We start from the raw sequence: 21,957 nt of genomic DNA on the forward strand, positions 1-21,957 counted from the left end.
GGAATTCCTTTAAATCTCAGTTATTTCAATCCTTCTGGTTTTTTGTTTTTTTTTCCTATTTTAAGAGAAAAAAATCGAGACTTTCAAACAATAATCGAAGGTAAAAAGTAGATAATCAAAAATCTTTTAATCCACAACCTTTAGGAAATAAAGTTCCAATTGGAATCCAATTATTTTTTCAATGTTTTCAAAAAAGTTCCCCTGTATATTCAGTCACTGCTGTTTCTAGAGGGAGGGCTAAAATCCCCCTTCCCTCTCCACAGGGGGGAAAGTACTTCAGCAGCTTGAATAGGTACAAAAAAGCAATTAGGATTTAAGAGAGGTAGATCTCACCCAGTCCTTTCCATGCTGCTTTGAAGTTGCCAGATATTGAGTGTGACTTCAGCTGTCTGCAGCCTAGAAACAAGCCATATTTCTATGGCCAGTCTTTTTGTTTGCTGATTTGGAGGGATCGCCAGCTCCAACAGGAGAGTTGCTGCTTTCCCACGATCCAGCGAGGGCCTCTCCTTGCTGGTTGCCTCTTCGGGGTGACTTTCAGCCCTTTTCAGGGTCCCCCAGCAATCTGAGACTAAATGGAGGAGAGAGAGCAAGTCTCCCAGCCATCCATGGTGGCTGCATGGCAAACCGGAAGTCTTCCTGGCCATATTCTTTTGAAGGATCCTAACAGTTTAAGTATTTGCTGTTCAGAAACAAGCATGTTCGTCAAAATAAAGGCAAAGATAACACAACCAGTTTTAGAGAATATAGCAAAAAAAACAGGGGTGTAAACAACCTCATGTTATTGCTGTGATTATGCCATTCCATCTTTTTATCATTATTATTATTATTTCAAACTTTAACATGATTTTTTGCAAAGCTAAACATACAGAGCACAAAACTAAGAAAAAAATGGTGATTTTTTTTAAAAAAAATGCAGATCTATTTTAATGATGCTTTCTTCCCTTTTTGAATTTATTTTCTAATTGCTAATCTTAATATTTATACTTCATGTGGAATATTCAAGGTTATTCCTAGAGTTTAAGTCATTTCATCTATTTTTATTGGTTTCATAATGTTTTGTTTCCTATAAACCATATTCCAACTATCTAAACGTGCCTTACTATATGATGTGTAATATCTATGGAAATCAATTCTACTTAAATTTGGTTAGATTTTGATGATGGGTATATACTGTCTGAAAGGGACACGGTGGCTCAGTGGGTTAGGATGCTGAGCTTGTCGATTGGAAGGTCGGCAGTTTGGCGGGTCGAATCCCGAGTGCCGTGTAACAGAGTGAGCGCCTGTTACTCGTCCCAGCTTCTGCCAACCTAGCACTTCGAAAGCACGTAAAAATGCAAGTAGAAAAATAGGGACTACTATTGTGGGAAGGTAACAGCGTTCCGTGCGCCTTTGGCGTCTAGTCATGCTGGCCACATGACCACGGAGATGTCCTCGGACAAGCGCTGGCTCTTCGGCTTTGAAACAGAGATGAGCACCGGCCCCTAGAGTCAGAAACGACTAGCACGCATGTGCGGGGGAACCTTTACTTTACCTTTACCTATATACTGTCTGCTTCTGCATACTCCTTAACATTGTTCTTCCAGTCATGCATGTTCAGCAGTCTCCCTTTTTCTGTATTGGACTAATTTGTCATTATACCACTTGGTATCTTGGTAAACTGTAAAAATTTTAATTTATAATTTCTGGGACTTTGTCTTATTATATCATTTTGATATTCTTGATTCCACACTTTCACACACCCTCCTGAGGGCAGAATTGTGTTAGGAAAGAATCTTTCTTGAGAAAAGAAATATATACAGTATATATACATTTTAGGTGTTCGAGAGACAGGGTAGAAAAAAAGAGAATGTAAGTGTGGCAACAATTGCAATTTTCCAATATGAAAACAAAGAGGGATTTAGAGTGTTATAAATAAGAAGGCCAGAGGATTTTTTTTAAGAGGGAAGGAGTGGGAAGGAGACTAACCTAAATATTTGCCATGATTACTATACATTGCATATATGCAATATATGTGCACATGTGTTACAGAATTCAAAGAATAGAAGAATATCTAATTAAAAATAATAAACTCAATATTTCTAGGCATACAAATAGAAGAAGAAATGTTTAATTGGTAGAATGGATAAGAACTCAAGGTTTTTATGAGAAAAAGTTGCCTTGATTAAATGCAGAAGCAGAAGGAATTAAACTTTCATAAATCAAAGTGTACTTCACCGACCTACAGAGTGAGCAAGTTTTCTCTTGAGAAAGCATGCCCTTTTGATTGAGTGTCACAGTACATTGAAACATGATGTAACCACCACACATGCATTTTAGGAATTGAAAACCACTGAAGTAAACAAGTTACTGTCATAGCTATTACCAATATTATTAAAGTTTGTGGATGGGCTGTTTGAAATGTGAAGTGTTCTCAATTTTTTGCTCATGTTTTCAGGTACAATTTGTTTCAAAGGTAGCATGAATGCTCTTTGGCAAACAATGACCTTTATCTAGCAGTCGTGATATACAGTATATGTTTGTGTATATAACAACAACAACAAGTAAAAGGGACCTTTAAGGTCATCTAGTCCAACCCCCTGGTTAGGCAGAAATCCCTACATCATTTCAGACAAATGGCTGTCCAGTCTCTTCTCAAAAACTTTAAATGTTGGAGCATTCACAGCTTCTGGCGGCAGGTTGTTCAACTAATTAATTGTTCTAACTGTCAGGAAATTTCTCCTTAGTTCTAGGTTGCTTCTCTCTTTGGTTAGTTTCCATCTCATGCTTCTTGTCCTGTCTCCAAGTGCATTAGAGAATAGCTTGGTTCCCTCTTCTTTGTCATAGCCCCTGAGATATTGGAACATTGCTATCCTGTCATCTCTAGCCCTTCTTTTCATTAAACTAGACATACTCAATTCCTGCAACTGTTCTTCATATGTTTTAGCCTCCAGTCCCCTGATCATCTTTGTTGCTCTTCTCTGTACTCTTTCTAGAGTCTCGACATCTTTTTTGCATCATGTTGACCAAAACTGGATGCAGTATTCCAAGTATGCCCTTACCAAGGCACTATAAAGTGGTATTAACACTTCAAGTGATTATGATGATTTAATTTAAAATATTTGCAATGAAGCATAGGGTGTACCATATTAGATGGCCTAAAGAGCCATCTAATAGATTATTCTGCAATAGCTTATCTGAGGTGCTTTGTTAAGTGCTTAGAATGCTGATGCAAAATGGATTTAGCCTAATTTGCCATTGGCTTCACAGATAGAAGGTAGCAGTTTAAAGAACAGAGATAGTAAAAGGTATTTTGTTTTAAAAAAACCTTTTTTCAGAATTTATCTTTTAGTAATAATATGAAACTAATTCTACATAGAATTTCACTTTGTCTTCAGATGGAGAACTATTTAAGGTTCTGGCATATGTACAATGAGGTCATCAAACTCATTTTGCCATTTGCTTCAATCCTCCTGCAGTGCCTATGAGAAGAAGTGATGAGCTAGCCAATCCATGATGGATAACTAGTATCAGATCATCTATACATCAATGATGCTGTAGCCAGTAGTTGTGAAATGATGAATAAAGGCTATCATGAAACTTGGCCTTTGTTCCATATTCCATTACTCTGAAACAATTTGGAAATTTTCACTCCCAGTCTTGAAAAGCAGTAGAGAAATAATTGATTTATGTATTTGAACAGAATAATAGAATAACAGAAAAACAGTTGGAAGGGATCTTGGTGGTCTTCTAGTCCAACCCCTTACTCAGGCAGGGAACCATTTCTGACAAATGGTTGTGCAATCTCTGCTTAAAAAACTTCCAGTGTTGGACATTCACAACTTCTGCAGATAAGTTGTTCCATTGATTAATTGTTCTAACGGTTGGGAAATTTCTTCTTAATTCTAGGTTGCTTCTCTCCTTGATTATTTTCCATCCATTCTTGTCCTGTCTTCAAGTGCTTTGGAGAATAGCTTGACTCCCTTTTCTTTGTGGAAACCACTGAGATATGGGAACACTGCTGTCCTGTCACCCCTAGTCCTTCTTTTCATTAGACTAGACATACCCTATTCCCGCAACCGTTCTTTGTATGTTTTAGCCTACACTCCACTAATCATCTTTGTTGCTTTTCTCTGCACTTTTTCTAGAATCTCAACATCTTTTTTTTTTTTACATCGTGGTGATCAAATCTGGATGCAATATTCCAAGTGTGGTCTTACCAAGGCATTATAAAGTGATATTAACATTGCACGTGATCTTGATTTTATCCCTCTGTTAATGCAGCCTAGAACTGTGTTGGCTTTTTTGGCAGCTGCAGCACACTGCTGGCTCATACTGAAGTGATTGTCCACTAGAACTCCAAGATCCCTCTTACAGTTGCTACTATTGAGCAAGGTACCACCTATACCACCTATACTACACTGTTCCGGAGGGTAGGAGCCAGGGCAGAAAAAGTAGAAAATTTAGATAATTTTGAATAGTATATTTGTAACTTCATTTTCATGTTGGAAAAAGATTAAAATTTTAATTAAAAAATAGATTAATTTACACATATACCTGTGCATTTTTCTTGCCTAAATATAGAATCTTACTTTTTTCACCACTGAATTTCATTTGTTAGACAGCATCCAATGTTCAAATCTGTCAAGATCCTTTTGTATCTTAAACCAATCTTCTGGAGTGTTGGCTATTAATGCCAGCTTGGTGTCGTCTGCGAATTTGGTGAACAACTTGACATGCCAGTCACTATGGATGTTTTTCAGAGATTTACAGTAAGGACAGTTAGACAGTTAGACAGTTATACTGCAGTTTCTGTTGGGCATCAAAAGTGGGAAGATGGCAGCTGAAGTGTTAGTGCAACTTCTTTCCCTAATGAATGGCATATATTCCAATGCAATAGACTTTCCACATGCTTCTCAGTTGATCACCTTGTTGATCACCAAAAGTGGTTCCTAAATTCTATAGGGAATGCATTCTAAAAAGTTGGACTGGAAAGCTTTAATTCTGAGTTATAATTGCAAAAAGTCTTGATGAACTGCCTTAGATGACATGAAGGGACCAAAACAATGAAACACTCTTTCAAATTTCCTGGGCCTAAGCTATATGTGACTTTTAAGGTAATGGCCAATACTTTACATTTTGCCTAGAAACAAACAGGCAGCCAGTGCAGTGCTTTAACTGTTTTCATTTCCTCCAAGATCATTCTTCAGGAAAGAACACATTAACATTTGTTCTCAATATTCTAGAAGTAACTATTTTTATATGAGTATTTGGCTCATGGAAATCCAAACACACACACTTTGCTCCTTCTAATTTTTCATGGAATCAATCAATTTTTTTATCAAAGTTGCAGACCAACATTATTTTTTTTCACTGAATTATCAAAATTCAATCAATCAAATATCAATTGTTATACATTTTGTATGCAAATTTCATTTTTTTTGTATTTTAAGTAAGCTTTCTGTAGCTTTAAGTACCTTTTAAAAAGTGCAGCATGCCCAAATATATGTTTTTACATTAATTTGTATCACGTTTATAAACCAAAAATGTCAAACAACTGTGGGAATCCACCACTTTGCAAGAGCGGTGGAAAACCTCTGAGTGTACAACCAAGAATTCATGGTGGGAATCATTTTTATATGTAAAAGAGTGTGCTTCACAAAAAAAAAACATGACAGCTAACCTCCTTACCCATTCTATATAGCCATCTTCAGAGAAAATTGTCAAATAGTGCCACATTTTCCCAGTCAAGGACGTGATGTATGGTTGGTTGGACATTCTATCTCCTTCTCAACAGCCTGCCATGGAGGAGACAGATAGAGTGTACTCATTAGAGCAGATGAGTTCTGGGAAGCAGTTCCAACTTGTCTTCTTTTTTTTTAACCAGCTTTCAGCACCTTTGATCTGAAACAGAATATAGAAGTCAAAGAAAGAACCTGTGCTTTTAGAAATCTTTAACAAAAAAACAAAAAAAACCCCACAAATAGATTTATTAGCAGAGTAGAGATTGAATTAACCAAGGCATTCTTAAGTGCCTTACACAGCTGAGAACAAGCTGAGGATGTTATGAAGAGGCCTAGTATGAGATTACATCTTTCTTTCTTGACCGTGTGTAGGATAATTGTAATTCACACTAATCTGAGTATGTGTACATGAATACACATGCACACAAACTCCAAAGCCTTCCTAACACCTGTTCATTTAGCTGGGACATCGGGATGTTGATTCAGATCCATTAGGAAATATAAAGAAAATTATTGATAATTTGCCACCTGCTTTCTGAGAATCAATATTGTCTTCTGAAATTCCAGGGAGGAGGAAGGAAAAGAGGGAGGGAGGGAGGGAGGGAGGGAGATCACATCTAAGGATCCTTAATGAACTGCTGAACAGTGTCACACTGTGAGCTTTTTGAATGCACTGGTGCAACTATTAACAAATAGCGTATCAACCCTGAAATTTAATGTGTGTGTTTTGCACTTGGGGAAAACAATGTGTGATAACTGTTTTTTTTCCATCTGTTCGAAATTTAGGATTCTTTTTGTAGCAGTTACACATTTATGTATTTAAGTTTGGAAAGGGAAGTATAATAGTGTTTATCCACAAAATCTGTACAAATAAGAATGGAAGTATGTGTTACGCACAGCTGTTTGTCATGCCTATTGTCTCTTCTGCATCCTTTTTATCCCAGCAGTGGAGTCTGCAACTGGTGTACAAAGTAAAAAAGATGCAAAGGCTGCTTTATTTCAACCTTGACATTCTTCTACATTTCAGACAGTTGCATTATTTCAGGGATGTCAAACTCACATCATGTGACGTCGCACAATGTATCCTGACTTTTTCCTCATTGTCGGCAATGGGGTGGGCGTGATTTCAGTATGATGCATCCAGCCCTCGTGCAGCAGTTTGACATGCCTGCATTATTTCATTGGCAAAATGCTTGTGTTTTCTATGAGTCTGTTGGAAATTCTTGCATATTTGCATATTATAAGGCATACCCACACAGCACAGATTTTCAACTTTCCTTATTACTCCACTGTTCTCATTTACAGATTATAGTGAATACACTATATCAGACATGTCAAACTTGTGACATCATGTGGCATTCCAAGACATATCAGGACTATTTTGCCATTGCCAGCAATGGGGTGGGCATGGCTTCTGGATGACGTGTTCAGCCCGTGGGCCGGCAGTTTAACACCCCTGCACTAGATAATGTCAATACTCATTTATCTGCCTCAAAAAGTAGAGCTTGGCTTTCTTTAAAAAACAAACAACATATTTGGGATCAAAATTAAAAGATATCTTAATGCTTAGAATATATAAATAAAAGTAAAGGTAAAGGTTCCCCCGCACATGTGTGCTAGTTGTTTCCAATTCTAGGGGCCGGTGCTCATCTCTGTTTCAAAGCCAAAGAGCCAGCGCTTGTCCGAGGATGTCTCCATGGTCATGTGGCCAGCATCACTAGACACCAAAGGAACACGGAACGCTGTTATCTTCCCACCGTAGTGGTCCCTATTTTTCTATTTGCATTTTTACATGCTTTCGAACTGCTATGTTGGCAGAAGCTGGGACGAGTAACAGGAGCTCACTCTGTTATGCGGCACTCGGGATTCGACCTGCCAAACTGCCGACCTTCTGATCGACAAGCTCAGCGTCCTAACCCACTGAACCACCACATCCCCAATATATACATACACAAGCCCAAATAGTTAAGTTTATTCAATAAACATTGTTTTCTATCCTACTATGCCCTAGTGTTGCCATATCAATTTTCTTCTTTTCAACCACAGTACAGTCTGATGTGTTATGTATGCACCAAGTCTTTATCAATTTCTTTTTGGAATTCCTGCAATATTTTAGCCTGCTCACTTTGAACTACTTTTTTCAACTAAAATATATGATCCTACCAATTTTTCATTACTGGCCCATGATCATTTTTACAGATGTTTCAGGGAATCGTTTTGGCTACTGTGTTATGCCATTGTTGATAATCAGTTTATTTTTGGTCACATAGTCAGCCAGATGCTTAGATAGGATTTGGCATTTTTGTCAACCTATCACGTTCTTCCCAAGGATCTGGGATAGGAAGATGTTATTTGATAATATTGAAGGTACTGTCTTGTAAACTGTTCCAAGTAAAGCTACCTTTTGCAATTGACTGATGGTGATTTTGTCAATTAGGATGGTTTCAGTGGTGCTCAAGTTATTCTGGGATTACACCTAAGGTGCCTATTACTATTACTATTGGTACTATCTTTAGTTTCTTTTGCCACAGTGTTCTACTTCTATTTAACTTTGCATTTTGCATTTTGTTATTTTCTTCAATAATTTTTCTTTCATTCTTCTGTCTCCAGATACTGCCATGTTCACTAGTAAGATTTTTAAAATATTTCTAGCTCACCTGAAAATAAAATAAGGGCTAGGGAAGCATTCATAATTTCAAGATTCCCTTGCTACAAGTGTTAATAAAACACTCCTGAACTATATGGCACTGGTTTCTGATATTGGTCTATCATGTTAAGCTCGTATATTATGAGTAGGATGAAAGAATATGTTGATAAAAACAGGAAAACATAATTTTAATCCAAATTTATAGATTGATAAAAGCAAGTGAGAGAAAGAGGAGAGAGAGAAAGAGGGAGAGAGGGAGAGAATGAACTGTTCTGGGCCCAGTGCTCTTCAACATCTTCATCAACGATTTGGAAGAAGGGATAAATGTGGAACTCATCAAATTTGCAGATGACACCAAGCTGGCAGGAACAGTCAACACTCCAGAAAACAGGCTTAAGATACAGGAGGATCTGGACATACTTGAACACTGGGCGCTATCTAACAAAATGAAATTCAATGGTGAAAAAAGTAAGATTCTACATTTAGGCAGGAAAAATCAAATAGACAGGTATAGTATAGTGTGTACCTTGCTCAATAGAGGGATCTTGAGTCCTAGTTGACAATCACTTAAATATGAGCCAGCAGTATGCTGCAGCTGCCAAAAAAGCCAACACAGTGCTAGGCTGCATTAACAGAGGAATAGAATCAAGATCACATAAAGTATTAATACTACTTTACAATGCCTTGGTAAGGCCACACTTCGAATACTGCATCCAATTTTGGTCACCATGATACAAAAAAGATGTTGAGACTCTGGAAAGAGTACAGAGAAGAGCAACAAAGATGATTAGGGGACTGGAGACTAAAACATATAAGGAACGGCTGCTGGAATTGGGTATGTCTAGTTTAATGAAGAGAAGGACAAGGGGGGACATGATAGCAGTGTTCCAATATCTCAGGGGCTGCCACAAAGAGGAGAGACTCAAGCTATTCTCCAAAGTGCCCAAAGGCAGGACAAGAAGCAATGGATGGAAACTAATCAAGGAGAGAAGCAACCTCGAACTAAGGAGAAACTACCTGGCAGTTAGAACAATTAATCAGTGGAACAACCTGCCTCCAGAAGCTGTGAATGCTCCAACACTGGAAGTTTTTAAAAAGAGACTGGACAGCCATTTGTCCGAAATGGTATAGGGTTTCCTGCCTGAGCAGGGGGTTGGGCTAGATGACCTCCAAGGTCCCTTCCATCTTTATTATTATTATTAAGGCTGGGACCATCACCCAAAATATGCTGTTACTGTTTTGTTATTAGTTCTCTTATGCTTTTAATGATATGAAACTATCCAGAATCTTTATTCCTGAATTGGGTTGTCATAAAAATCATATAATATAATTTAATTTAATTTAATTTAATAATATTTCTATACTGCCCTTCTCCCTGAGGACTCAGGGCGGTTCACAGTGCAAAAGTGAAATACAAAATACAAACATTAAAAAGAGATTAAATGATTGCCCAAGTTAAAACAATTGATATACAATTATAAAACCCCAAAGATAAAATTAAGAATACAAAAAATAAAAAAACCCCACCAATCCCCATCAGGCTAGGCCGGCTTGTACAAACAAAAACGTCTTGAGATCGCGATGAAAGGAGCGAAGATCGGGCGCCATCCGGAGCTCTACCGGTAACTGATTCCACAGCTCTGGAGCGCCCACAGAGAAGGATCTCCCCCTGGGGGCCACCAATCGACATTCTCTGATCGGTGGCACCCTGAGGAGGCCCTCTCTGTGGGAACGCACAGGGCGCAGGGAGCTTGATGCCGGCAGCAGATGTTCCCTGAGGTACTCCGGCCCCATGCCATGGAGGGCTTTGAACACCATTACCATATACAAACTACTACTATACTACTACTATACTACTACTATACAAACTACTACAAACTACTACTATACTACTACTATACTACTACTATACTACTACTATACAAACTACTACAAACTACTACTATACTTTTGCCAGCAAAAGCCCACCCTTTTGTCTCCATAGTCAACAGAAAACAAGACTGACTTCATGATGATGTTATTATTGTTGCTTTTGTTGATATTGTTATTATTTTCTTATTACAAATTTTACCCAGCCCCATTAATATCCCAAAAAGTGCTGTTTAAATTTCTTTCTTCTTTTTCTTTTTTTAAAATAAACACTTATTATGACCTTCCAGGAGAATTATGTGGGTGAGTCTCAGACCGGACAGGATGTGGATTAATCATTTCTTTCAGGGTATTCATAGTTTGCATGTTGGTAACACATTCTATATTGACACTAATTCAGAGCAGTGCAATTCACCAAAGCTTGCAGATTAAATCAATTATCTAATTGCCACAGTCAGTTAAAAGTGAAATTAAATGGATTCTGAACATTAATAACAGGCCGTAATAAGACAAACTATCTTTTAATGATGCATAGAGCTCTGATGAAAATAAATTTCCTGTTTTCTTAGTGGTGATTACACAGGGGAATTTTTTTTCCCCTAGTGCATTGAGAATGAATATCGATTGAATGGGTGATAATTAATGATAAAATTTTGATTAAAACGAGTTCATTTAGTGAACAACTGGAGTGCGAAATCTAAAGCTAAAAACAGACAAGAGAATAATAAACTATTATCTCAAATGCTCAGCAAAAATTCACACAGATCTGCATGCTGCCCATTTCAAATTTGAAATTAGTACATTCAGAAGAAAATTATACAGCTATAAAGAATTGATAGTGGTGTGGTTTGTTTTTTTATCAGAAGCAATGCATAAAAATGCTTTAAAAGTGCAAAAATGGAGCAGAAAAACAGCAAACAAAAACATCATATAATGTTATAACTGTTAACAGTTATAACGGACAGTGAGAATGATTAATCAATGGAACAGCTTGCCTCCCAGTGTTGTGGTATTCCATTGGTTTTCAAGTGAAGATTGGACAACCATTTGTCTTCTTTCTTGGGCAGGAGATTGGAGCACAGGATCTCTAAGGTCCCTTCTAACCCTATGATTCTATTCTGTTCTGTTCTGTTGTTCTGTCCTGTTCTCCTCTCCTCTCCTCTCCTCTCCTCTCCTCTCCTCTACTCCCCCAGAGTTGGTTAAGTTGAGCATGGTAATAAATTTGAATTAAAAAACAAAGAAATAATTTGTTAGATGAATTTAAATATAGTACTTAAAACAGCTAATTAAGTAATAGAACAATACTGTGCAGTACTTAATAAACATGAATGCTGTTCTGTACTACATATGCATAGAGGAAGGAGGCTACTGCTCTGGGGTTGTATGGGGTAGATACATCAATGGTAGTAGCTTTAAGCTTGATGTTCTATGTATATAGAATCATTCTCATATTGTTGTAGAAGACATTATGTCATAACTCTGCCTTGAAATGTAATGAATATGGCAATAGCCTCTACCAAGAGTAACAAGAGATATGACACAGAAGAGATTTAAAATGATAAAGTAATATAAAACATTTTCTTCACTGCTGATTTGACATATACTTCACCTATCCTTGAATCAGAACTCATTCATGAGTTAGCAGAACTCGGTAGTTGATGTTTCCACCGCAAATCCCTACTTTGCTTCTGTTCCCTTTAGACAGCCATTCCCATGACTTTGTTCTAAAGAAGGGATGCCAAGACCTAACACAATTATACTCTGAGTTCTTGGATAGTGTTGGAATGCAGGGGAAATGCTCTTTGAACACCTGTCCTAGACATAACAACTTAAGTCTGTAATCCTGAATAATAAGTATATCTACACTCATAGTTGAGAGTGGAAGGAACATTACAGATAGAAAGACAGTAACTTAAAAGGAAGGATCAAAGGTAATATATGCCTTAACTGTCAAAATGTCAGAGAAATCCTTATTACTCAGCACTAGAGAACACCTGCAGTAAAAGAGTTGAGAATTAGAGCCATTGCCAATGAGCACTTCAATAATATTATTCAGGAGGTCCAAAAACTGGATATGCATGATGAATTTATAAAAGTAACCAGACTTTAAGAGCTTATAATGTAGCTACTATGAATAATCCTTTTTTCTTCCCTTTCTATCCTCGGGCAATGATATCATTCACATTGCAAAGCTTTCTTATATTAACAGATTCTTTCACACTACATTTGCACTGCAGCTGGGAGCCAGATACTTATCTATTCAACAGCTTTGAAGTTGCCAAGCACCCATACTTAGGAGAACATATTCATATATTTATGCAAACATAAATACACATATTCAAATATATATACATACATAGATACTTAAATGACAGATGGTAGCTTCCATAGGTAATGTTATAGTAGGAACCTTTCAGGAAAGTATTTCCACCAATTATGAGTCTTTGTATGTGTGTGTGTGTGTGTGTGTGTGTGTGTTTCCTTTATCTCTTTTTTCATTATTTTATTCAGACTTCATATATTTTGCTCAAGATCCGCTTCATATTTGAGCATAATGTGGAATGACTGCACTTTAGCTTTGCAAAAGATCTAGTGTGGGCATCGGCTAAAACGGGAGTATTGATTCTTAGAGGAAAACATTCTTATTATTGAGCTAGTGAACTGATGTCTAGGTTCATGGGACATTCACTACAATTCATATTTGACATCCATCTTAGCTAAAGATTTGGATGCTGGTGAAGATAGGAAGAGAATGCCATTGGTTTGGGGGGCTCATTGCAAGCATTGGGTGAAATTGAAATAAACATTGCATGCTCTTTTAAATAAAATCTATTTATCATCTCTGTGTGTGTGTCTCTCTCTCTGTCTCTCTATCATATATCTATTTCAATTGCAGTTTTTCAAGATGTAATAGAGGTAGCTACCAAACACAAGGAAAATCAAAAGAAAATAAACAAACTGAGATGTTAGGATACATGTATAATTTACAGATATTTTCAAGATGATATCCATCTAAAATCCAATGGATCAATTTTGCATCCATGCCTAGGGAAAGTTCTTATTTTCTAAGCCAAGTAATAAAATTTAAAATTCTTAAATAAGGTATATGTTCAATAATATTTCTTTACCACACCCTAAATTTATTTTCCTGACTGATAATATCCTTATCCATTTTTTGTATGAGTCTTGGTGGCACAGTAGTGAAAGTGCAATATCGAAGGCAAACTCTTCCCACAGCCTGGAGTGTGATCCTGGCATGGCTGAAGATGAATTCATATGAATATGTGTGTGTGTGTGTGTGTGTGTGTGTGTGTGTATATATATATATATATATATATATATATATATATATATATATATATATATATATATATGTATGTATATGTATATATATATATATGACAAATGCTAAATTGCTAACAATTAATTCTTGGCATGGCTGAAGATGAATTCATATGAATATATGTGTGTGTGTGTGTGTGTGTGTGTGTATATATATGTGTATATATATATATATATATATATATATATATATATATATATGACAAATGCTAAATTGCTAACAATTAATTCTTTGTTAGCAATTTAAAATTTACACACACACACACACACACACACACACACACACATATATTGCTCAAAAAATAAAGGGAACACAAGATAAGATAAGACATCCTACTATTAAATACAGTACATTGTGTTGTTTAAGTGTTCCCTTTATTTTTTGAGCAATATATATATATGTGTGTGTGTGTGTGTAAATTTTAAATTGCTAACAAAGAATTAATTTAAAATTTACACAAATATGAGCTGTCACCAGTGTGACTACTGCCTGTCGATGGCCTTCAGGATAGGCTGACACAGGAGATAAAGATCTGTCCTATGTTTGGGGCCTAGCAAGGTAATCTAATAGTTAACAAGCATTTGTCATATATATATATATATATATATGTTGTTGTTAGCTGCGAAGTTGTGTCCGACCCATCGCGACCCTATGGACAACATTCCTCCAGGCCTTCCTGTCCTCTACCATCTTCTGGAGTCCATTTAAGCTCACGCCTACTGCTTCAGTGACTCCATCCAGCCACCTCATTCTCTGTCGTCCCCTTCTTCTATTGCCCTCGATCTTTCCCAGCATTAGGCTCTTCTCCAGTGAGTCCTTCCTTCTCATTAGGTGGCCAAAGTATTTGAGTTTTAGCTTCAGGATCTGGCCTTCTAAAGAGCAGTCAGGATTGATCTCCTCTAGGACTGACCGGTTTGATCGCCTTGCAGTCCAAGGGACTCGCAGGAGTCTTCTCCAGCACCATAGTTCAAAGGCTTCAATTCTTTGGCGCTCAGCATTTCTTATGGTCCAACTTTCACTGCCATAAATTGCAACTGGGAAGACCATAGCCTTGACTATACGCACTTTTGTTGACAGGGTGATGTCTCTGCTTTTTAGTGTGCTGTCTAGATTTGCCATGGCTTTCCTTCCGAGGAGCAAGCGTCTTTTAATTTCTTGGCTACAGTCCCCATCTGCAGTGATCTTGGAGCCCAGGAAAATAAAATCTGTCACTACCTCCATTTCTTCCCCATCTATTTGCCAGGAATTGAGAGGGCCAGATGCCATGATCTTGGTTTTCTTAATGTTGAGTTTCAACCCAAGTTTTGCACTCTCCTTCTTCACCCGCAACAAGAGGCTCTTTAGTTCTTCTTCACTTTCTGCCATTAGAGTGGTATCATCTGCGTATCTTAGGTTGTTGATATTTCTTCCGGCAATCTTAATTCCAACTTTTGATTCATCTAGCCCTGCCTTTCTCATGATGTGCTCTGCATATACGTTAAATAGGCAGGGTGACAGTATAGAGCCTTGACGGACTCCTTTCCCAATTTTGAACCAATCAGTGGTTCCGTGTCCAGTTCTCACTGTTGCTTCTTGACCCGCATATAGGTTTCTCAAGAGACAAATAAGATGGTCTGGTACTCCCATCTCTTTAAGAACTTGCCACAGTTTGTTATGATCCACACAATCAAAGGCTTTAGCATAGTCAATGAAGCAGAAGTAGATGTTTTTCTGGAACTCTCTAGCTTTCTGCATGATCCAGCGTATGTTGGCAATTTGATCTCTAGTTCCTCTGCCTCTTCGAAATCCTGCTTGTACTTCTGGTAGTTCTCGATCCACATACTGCTGAAGTCTAGCTTGTAGGATTTTAAGCATGACTTTACTAGCATGAGAAATGAGTGCAGTGGTGCGATAGTTTGAACATTCTTTGACACTGCCTTTCTTTGGAATTGGGATGTAAACTGATATTTTCCAATCCTGTGGCCACTGTTGAGTTTTCCAAATTTGCTGGCAAATTGAGTGTAGCACTTTTACTGCACTGTCTTTTAAGATTTTGAATAGCTCAGCTGGTATACTGTCACCTCCACTAGCTTCGTTGTTGCTCAGCTTTTCTAAGGCCCACTTCACTTCACATTCTAGGATGTCTGGCTCGAGGTCAGTGACCACCTCATTGTGATTATCTGGGATGTTAAGCTCATTCTTGTATAGTTCTTCTGTGTAATTTTGCCACCTCTTCTTAATCTCTTCTGCCTCTGTTAGGTCCCTGCCATTTTGGTCCTTTATCATGCCCATTTTTGCATGAAATGTTCCCTTCATCTCTCCAATTTTCTTGAAAAGATCTCTGGTCCTCCCTATTATATTTTTTTCTTCTATTTCTTTGCACTGTTCATTTAAGAAGGCATTCTTATTTCTTCTAGCTATTCTTTGGAATTCTGCATTCAATTGGGCATATCTATGTTTTTCTCCCTTGCCTTTCGCTTCCCTCCTTTCTTCAGCTATTTGCAAAGCTTCCTCAGACAGCCATTTTGCTTTCTTACATTTCTTTTTCTTTGGGATGGTTTTGGTTGCTACCTGTTGTACAATGTCGCGAACCTCTGTCCATAGTTCTTCAGGCACTCTGTCTATCAGATCTAATTCCTTAAATCTATTTGTCACCTCTACTGTATATTCAACGGGGATATGATTTAATTCATACCTGACTGGCCTGGTGCTTTTCCCTACTTTCTTCAGTTTAAGCCTAAACTTTGCAACAAGAAGCTCATGGTCTGAGCCACAGTCAGCTCCTGGTCTTGTTTTTACTGACTGTATAGAGCTTCTCCATCTTTGGCTGCAGAGCATATAGTCAATCTGATTTCTGTGTTGACCGTCTGGTGATGTCCATGTGTAGAGCCGTCTCTTGGGTTGTTGGAAAAGAGTGTTTGCTATGACCATCGTATTATCTTGACAAAATTCTATCAGCCTGTGCTCTGCTTCATTTTGTACTCCAAGGCCAAACTTGCCTTTTATTCCAGTTATCTTTTGGCTTCCTGCTTTAGCATTCCAATCCCCCATGATGATAAGGACATCATTTTTTGGTGTTAGTTCTATAAGGTGCTGTAGGGCTTCATAGAACCGGTCAATTTCATCCTCTTCAGCTCCGGTGGTTGGGGCATAGACTTGGACTACTGTGATATTGAATGGTTTGCCTTGGATTCGAACTGAGATTATTCTGTCATTTTGAGGATTGTATCCCAGTATGGCTTTTCCTACTCTTTTATTGACTATGAAGGCTACTCCATTTCTTCTGAGGGATTCTTGCCCACAGTAGTATACCTGATGGTCATCTGAATTAAATTCTCCCATTCCTGTCCATTTTAGTTCGCTGATACCTAAGATGTTGATGTTCAGTCTTGTCATCTCTTGTTTGACCACGTCCAGCTTTCCTTGATTCATGGATCTTACATTCCAGGTTCCTATGGAGAAAAAATCTTTACAGCATTGGACTTTCCTTTCACCACCAGACACATCCACAGCTGAGCGTCCTTTCGGCTTTGGCCCAGTCGCTTCATTCTTTCTGGTGCTACTAGTACTAGCCCTCTGCTCTTCCCCAGTAGCATATTGGACGCCTTCTGACCTGAGGGGCTCATCTTCCAGCGTCATATCGTTTTGCCTTTTGGTACTGTCCATAGGGTTTTCATGGCAAAGATACTGGAGTGGGTTGCCATTTCCTTCTCCAGTGGATCACGTTTTGTCAGAACTCTCAGCTATGACCTGTCCGTCTTGGGTGGCCCTGCACGGCATAGCTCATAGCTTCCTTGAATTACGCAAGCCCCTTCGCCACGACAAGGCAGTAATCCATGAAGGGGATACACACACACATATATTCCACCAAGATTGTGGTTGGCTAGGTGGTGGGAAATACTAATAGCATTTAGCACCTATGCTTATATATGATCTCATAGTGCTTTATAGCATTCTCTGGGCAGTTTACAATGTAAGCATTATTTGCATATTGCCCCCAGCAATATGGGTCCTCATTTTACTTACCTTTGGAAGGATGGAAGGCTGAATTCATCTTCAGCCATGCCAGGACCACACTCCAGGCTTTGGGAAGAGTTTGCCTTCGATATATATATATAAGGGACATGGTGGCTCAGTGGGTTAGGACGCTGAGCTTGTCGATCAGATGGTCGGCAGTTTGGTGGGTTGAATCCCGAGTGCCGCATAACAGAGTGAGCGCCTGTTACTCATCCCAGCTTCTGCCAACCTAGCAGTTCGAAAGCACATAAAAATGCAAGTAGAAAAATAGGGACCACTATGGTGGGAAGGTAACAGCGTTCTGTGCGCCTTTGGCGTCTAGTCATGCCGGCCACATAACCACGGAGACGTCCATGGACAAGCCCTGGCTCTTTGGCTTTGAAATGGAGATGAGCACTGGCCCCTAGAGTTGGAAACGACTAGCACGCATGTGCGGGGGAACCTTTACCTTTTATATATATATATATATATATATATATATATATATATATATATATATATATATATATATATATATATATATGTATGTATGTGTATATGTATATGTATATGTATATGTATATATATATGTGTGTGTAGATCTAGAGTCTCGGGTTTCTTCCCGCGTTCCTTTCATCTATATATATGGAGGCGTGGCTGTCTTCTGATTGGGTGGGGTGTGTTCTGAATGGGTGGGGTTTTTTTGTTGTGTTGTAATATCCTGAGTGTTGTGATTTGGTGTCCTGAGGAGTGGGCTGTGTAGTGGGTTGTGTACACAGCCCACTCCTCAGGACACCAAATCACAACACTCAGGATATTACAACACAACAAAAAACCCCACCCATTCAGAACACACCCCACCCAATCAGAAGACAGCCACGCCTCCAACCAATCAGAAGACAACCACGCATCCACCCAATCAGAAGACAGCCATGCCTCCACTCAATCAGAAGACAACCACGCCTCCACCCAGTCGGAGGACACCCCCACCCAATCAGAAAGCAGCCACGCCTCCACCCAGTCAGAACACAGCCCCACCGGCAGTTGGATGGAAAGGATCAGCCAGACCACGCATTGCTCCTGGAAGCAGCAGGAGGAACACTCCGGCCTGATGATGACGGATGGGATTTCGTCGAAACGTCGCCACAACTTTCTGAAGATGAAAGGAACGCGGGAAGAAACCCGAGACTCTAGATCTACACATACAGACACCCGCAAGAATCTACGAAAACATATATATATATATGTATATATATATATATATATATATGTGTGTGTGTGTGTGTGTAAATTACTAACAAAGAATTAAAGGGAAACTGAGATGCATTTCTGACTCCTTAGTCATCCTCAGCCAGCTATACCCTTCTGAGATTCGAACCAGGGCTGATTGCATATGAGGCAGTGTTATTTGCCTCTAAGCCACAAGGTCTCTCTCGCTCTGTTAGCTTTTTTCTGCAAGGGAAGATATGTTTCAAATGTTAACTATTTAGATTACCTTGCTAGGCCCCAAACATGGGGCAAATCTTTATTTCCTGTTTTCAGCCTATCTTGAAGGCTATCGAACAGGCAGTAGTCACACCGGACAATTCATATATTTGTGTAAATTACTAACAAAGAATTAAAGGGAAACTGAGATGCATTTCTGACTCCTTAGTCGTCCTCAGCCAGCTATACCCATCTGAGATTCGAACCAGGGCTGATTGCATATGAGGCAGTGTTATTTGCCTCTAAGCCACAAGGTCTCTCTCGCTCTGTTAGCTTTTTTCTGCAAGGGAAGATATATATATATATATATATATATATATATATATATATATATATATATATATATATATATATATATATATATATATATATATATATATATATATATATATATATATATATAATCTCCTAGGGCTATACATTAAAGTAGGAAATTTAGAAAAAGAAAAAAGAAGCAGTAGTCAATTTTGAATTATTGCCAATGAAAGCTCATTGGCAGAGCTTTCTTTGGCTTGACAAAACTTATTTTAAATAATTGCAGAAATAAATATCATAACTTACTGGAATAGCATCCCATTTTTTCTACAGATTGTTTGACTGTGTAAAAAGCCAGTCTCAGTCCTGAGTCATTGGTTAGATTTTTTTTCCAAAAAATACAAAAATTCTGGAATTTCGTGAAGTGAAAATATTTTGCTATCGCTCTACTCTTGCATAACAAGAATTCTCAATTCCATACTTTTATAACCTAGTATCTTCTATATATTTTGAGATATTTTTTTTCAAATAAATATTTTGAGCACTCAAGGTTTTACTGAGCATGTTTGCTGGGGAATCTGAAACTGCATTCTAATTGCATCTTATTGCATCTGGATAGGTACATTGGTGTCTGTTGCAAACCTTGACATAAAAGTAATATCATTATCATGCAGCTGATACCATATGTGAGATCAGATACCAGTACATAAATCTTGGCAGCTGCATGTTGACACACATATTTGCCCCTCCTTTGCTGTTTCCCTGAAGACCATGATGGAATGAATAATTGAGAAATTCTTCACTATTAAAATGAATGTTCAATAGGCCTAGAAGGAACTTATCCATTACTCTGCTTCCTTTTAGATAGATGCAGTGACCATCATCTAATTTCTCAAAACCCTGGAAGGTGAGTTTTTATCCACAATAAAAACTGGACTCTGTGTCTATGAAAACTACTAAGTTTCCATTTGTACTCTTATCCTTCAATGTGGCACTCTATTCAAATGATGTCGGTTTGTTTACATTGCTTTTGGGCTGATGATATGGCTATTAAACCTCAGTGACAGATGCAGTTCAGTTATTTTTCTTTAACAATAATGAGTAGCCATGTAGCAGCACTGGAGTGTTTCTAGCTGAAAAGAAGCTGTATATTTTCAAAGCTGCCCAGCACATAAAGTCTCTTATCAAGTACAATAGATTGCACGAAGACTTAATAGCTATGGCCTTTATTCGGGTTTCAAGTACTCTCATGTCACTTGGGGAAAAGTTTAGAGTTCAGAAAGGAGCAGGTTTTTCCACAAATATTTGCTCAAGTATTAGTGGAGCTGTCCATGTCAGACTTGGATTATGCAAAAATAGTCAAAAGCAAGCGTGAATGCATCTTGATTTGGTCTTTTCATAGTTATATACTATCCAGATATCCTTAGTCTCACATATATTGAGTGAAAATTGAAGAGGTTAACAAGAAAGACTGCCAAAGGAGACAAAGGAGAAGCTCATAGATGTAAGTATGAACAGTTGACAATTATTGTAGTAGTAGACAGTAGACAGTGATTCTTTATGTTACTATGTTACCTGTTGATTATCACTATTTCTTTGCTCTTGTGCATAGTATGATTAGTAGAACATGAATTTTATGTAGCAAATCCACACTGTGGAAAGTAGAAAGTCTCATTTTGAAATGCTCAAGCTGTAAAAACAGACTTCTACTGATCAAGAGGACAGCTTAATGCTTGAAAAGTTGGAAGCACTTGGCATGAGAAATTATTTTAATAGCCATTTCATCAGATATGGTCATTATGAAGAATCTGCTAAGACGCTTGACAGCATCTTTATTCAATATCCCATCTCTTACAAGTTAGGAGGGTTTTTCTTTTTTTTGCAGAAGAAATCAAAATTAAGGAAAGGTTGGAGATTTTGATGAGACAAGTTAGGGATTTAAAAGAAAAAAAAGTTTAAAACCAGTATACAGCAGAAATGTGAGATTCTCCTCAACATGATTTTGCTTAGATGGCACTTTTGTAATGCCTATGTGACAACCTAGTGTGTCTTGTCCCCATGACATTCCAAGCTGCATGAAAGGCAAGGCAGACTTGAAGATCCTGGGCTATTCCAAGCACAATTGGACTTCTTAACTGGCACATTTCTTGGGCTGACAGGTAAATGTTTAAAAATCATGTATTAATTCTGTGCATATGGTAGAGTGAAAATAGACCATTTGAAGTATTTGTCATTTAGGAATATAACTTTGTAACAAAATGCATCATTCTTCCATAGTCCTAATGTAAAAAGCCTTAATAATTCATTAAGATATTGAGTTTCAATCAGCCAGATTTTGATGAAGACATGATGATGGTTCTCTTGTTACCTAATTACAATATATATGGCTCTTTTGCTGGAGCATCCTCTGTGTCATTGGATGGCCATGGCAATTGTTCATAAAAGACCCCTTTACATAATATGGTACATATTCTATAGAAACTGGATGGAAATGTGCTTGCATTGTGGATTTCTGCTTTGTGTAGACCTAGAGCTATGGACACAATGCTCTCATTTTGACCAAATGAGACAAATAAGTTTGGATTCTAAATTGAATATTCAGAACAAGTTGTTCTTTTTTCTGATTTCAACCACTTTCTAAAGCTAATAGTTTCATTTTGTAT

At 37.9% G+C, this 21,957-nt stretch overlaps 1 long non-coding RNA gene across 1 annotated transcript; it reads left to right on the plus strand.

The window, feature by feature from the left end:
- The first annotated feature begins 20,156 nt into the window (after nt 1-20,156).
- On the plus strand, nt 20,157-21,455 carry LOC310642595. Its single transcript, XR_014492935.1, has 3 exons — nt 20,157-20,201; nt 20,697-20,798; nt 21,366-21,455. It is a non-coding gene; the product is annotated as an uncharacterized lncRNA (long non-coding RNA).
- Nucleotides 21,456-21,957: the final 502 nt, after the last annotated feature.

This window comes from Vipera ursinii (assembly GCF_947247035.1).
Source record: "Vipera ursinii genome assembly, chromosome: 6".
In the NCBI taxonomy this organism is placed as follows: domain Eukaryota; kingdom Metazoa; phylum Chordata; class Lepidosauria; order Squamata; family Viperidae; genus Vipera; species Vipera ursinii.